This window comes from Cherax quadricarinatus, chromosome 38 (assembly GCF_038502225.1).
Source record: "Cherax quadricarinatus isolate ZL_2023a chromosome 38, ASM3850222v1, whole genome shotgun sequence".
Lineage (NCBI taxonomy): Eukaryota > Metazoa > Arthropoda > Malacostraca > Decapoda > Parastacidae > Cherax > Cherax quadricarinatus.
This window is the reverse complement of record NC_091329.1, coordinates 973,990-977,850: the sequence shown is the minus strand read 5'-3', so window position 1 is coordinate 977,850 and position 3,861 is coordinate 973,990.

Below are 3,861 nucleotides of genomic sequence, written 5' to 3'. Positions count from 1 at the left end.
ACACCATAACTACCGTCAACACCATAACTACCGTCACCACCATAACTACCGTCACCACCATAACTACCGTCACCACCATAACTACCGTCACCCACCATAACTACCGTCACCACCATAACTACCGTCACCCACCATAACTACCGTCACCACCATAACTACCGTCACCACCATAACTACCGTCACCACCATAACTACCGTCACCACTATAACTACCGTCAACACCATAACTACCGTCACCACCATAACTACCGTCACCCACCATAACTACCGTCACCCACCATAACTACCGTCACCACCATAACTACCGTCACCACCATAACTACCGTCACCTCCATAACTACCGTCACCACCATAACTACCTTCACCACCATAACTACCATCACCACCATAACTACCGTCACCACCATAACTACCGTCACCCACCATAACTACCGTCAACACCATAACTACCGTCACCCACCATAACTACCGTCAACACCATAACTACCGTCACCACCATAACTACCATCACCACCATAACTACCATCACCACCATAACTACCATCACCACCATAACTACCATCACCACCATAACTACCGTCAACACCATAACTACCGTCAACACCATAACTACCATCACCACCATAACTACCGTCACCACCATAACTACCGTCACTCACCATAACTACCGTCAACACCATAACTACCGTCACCACCATAACTACCGTCACCTCCATAACTACCGTCACCACCATAACTACCGTCACCACCATAACTACCATCTCCACCATAACTACCATCACCACCATAACTACCATCACCACCATAACTACCGTCAACAGCATAACTACCGTCACCGCCATAACTACCGTCAACACCATAACTACCGTCACCACCATAACTACCGTCACCACCATAACTACCGTCACCACCATAACTACCATCACCACCATAACTACCATCACAACCATAACTACCATCACCACCATAACTACCATCACCACCATAACTACCGTCAACACCATAACTACCATCACCACCATAACTACCGTCACCACCATAACTACCTTCACCACCATAACTACCGTCACCACCATAACTACCGTCACCACCATAACTACCATCACCACCATAACTACCATCACCACCATAACTACCGTCACCACCATAAGTACCGTCACCACCATAACTACCATCACCACCATAACTACCATCACCACCATAACTACCATCACCACCATAACTACCGTCACCACCATAACTACCGTCACCACCATAACTACCGTCAACACCATAACTACCGTCACCACCATAACTACCGTCACCACCATAACTACCGTCACCACCATAACTACCGTCACCACCATAACTACCGTCACCTCCATAACTACCGTCACCACCATAACTACCGTCACCTCCATAACTACCGTCACCACCATAACTACCGTCACCACCATAACTACCGTCACCACCATAACTACCGTCACCACCATAACTACCATTAATAGAGGTGCAGATGAGAGGAAGAAACTCGCAAAAATCATCACTGAGGCGACAACTTTGGCTAACTTTAAAAGTAACTTGAAGAGAGAGGTACATGAGAGGGGTGAGTTGCACCTCTCTGTTGAGTGTGAGTAGCTCCTCTCTGTTGAGTGTGAGTTAGACCTCTCTGTTGAGTGGGCGTTAGATCTGTCAGAGGGACACCTCCAGGACTCAAGTCAGGTTAATCTGTTTACCTGAATTTCTTCATAATTCTTACCTTGCTCACACTCTAACAGCACGCCATATCATAAAAATCACTTGCCTCCATTCACTCCTCTCTAACATGTTGAATATCCAAGCCCCTAGCACTCAAAACCTCCTTTACCCCATCCCTCCAACTTTTCCTAGGAAGACTCCTATACCTCCTTCCCTCCACCCCAGATTTATACACCCTCCTAGTCATCCTATTGTTGTCCATTCTCCTTAAATGTCTAAACCACCTGAACAACTCCTCCTCAGTTCTCTGAATAATACTTTTGGTAACTTCATACCTCCTTCTAATCTCCAAATTCCAAATTCTGTGTAGAATATTCACACCACACATTGCCCTCAAACATGACATCTCCACTGCCTCCAGCCTCCTCCTCGCTGCAGCATTTGCAACCCATGCTTCGCAGATGTACAACAGTGTTGGTACCACTATACTCTGGTACATTCACCTTTTTACCTCCACAGATGCCTCATTGCACCACCCACCTTTTTCTCTTTGTCAGATCTGTGGCTCACCTCATCTCTCAGAAGTATCTGCCGACTAGTGCATTAGCAAATTCCCAAACACATTTACTCCCTCCATACTCCCTCCCTCCAAGCTGACATCCAATCTTCCACTGCCTATATAGGCAGTGGAAGCTTTGTTTACCAACCTTTGCCGTCATCGGCAAAAAACAACTGTGACAACTCCCACTCCGTACCAGAGTCACTATCTTTCAATCTCACACCTCTCCCTAACATCTTAGCATTCACTTCTTTTGCAACCCCATCTTTGAATGTGTTAAATAACCATGGAGGCATCACACATCCCTGTCAAAGGCCTATTCTTACTACCATTTATCCCAGCCGCTTTACTCCCCCGTCAATTCTATCTACTGCCTCACACACCCTTCCCCCCCTCCTTACATATGACTTTTCCTCACTCCTAAAAAGTATCATACCTCCCTGTCCAATGCAAACATGCCTTCCTCTCTTCATCAACATTCAACAATTCCTCAAAATATTCCTCCATTTTTGCAGTACCTCCACTTCCCCGTCTAATGGCTCCTCTCCTTTGTTTTCAATTGTTTAATCTATTTATTCCCCAGACTTCCTCAGTTTATCGTTCTCACTCCAAAACTTTTCCTTATCCTCAGCAGAACTTGTTGATAAAACCTCTCCCACTCTCTTATTAGCTCTCCTTTAGCAATCTCTAATTTTCCTAAAACCTCTTTTACTCTCTGTATACTCTTCCCTTCATATATCACCTCTGAATTATAAATAACTTGTTATAAGCACATATATCCTTAAAAAAAGAGCCCAGTGGCAGCATATCAAAGCAGTGTTCTTCCTCCCTACCACCAAGAACTTAATCTTGCATTGTTGTCACTATTACTACTGCTGCCTCATTACATCTCTCTCTCTCTCTCTCTCTCTCTCTCTCTCTCTCTCTCTCTCTCTTACATTATCTCCGTTACTGTCACAACACTACAGCTGGTTGATGTAGCAGGATTTATCGTGGTAAAATCCCTGTTGCTTTTCACTGGTAAATCCGCTCCCCTTTAAGTGCACCACCCATCCTTCTTCTGGTAATCTTCTCTAATACTTTCGGGCAGCATACATGTTAACGATACTGGCTTGTGTGTATGTGTGTGTGTGTGTGTACTCACCTAGCTGTGGTTGCAGAGGTCGAGTCTCAGCTCCTGGCCCCTCCTCTTTAAAGCTATGTATAGATCCTGCCTTCACTATATCACTTCCCAGACTATTCCACTTCCTGAAAACTCTGTGACTGAAGAAATACTTCCTGACATCCCTGTGGTTCATCTGAGATTCAACTTCCAACTGTGGCCCCTTGTTTCTGTGTCCCATCTCTGGAACATCCTGTCTCTGTCCACCTTGCAAGTAAGTAAGTAAGTAAGTTTATTCAGGTATACACAAATACAGTTACATAGAATTATCATACATAGCAGCATATGTGTAGAGAACCTTGGATAAATAACCCAAAAAAGTCAGAGTGACTTATTTCCATTGGGGTCCTTTTACCTTATTATTATAATATAAAGGTTATAATATTTTCTTATTATTCTATAATGAAGATAACATCTTATTATCATACTAAAAAGACTATCTACTACACGAGGGTCATTAAGA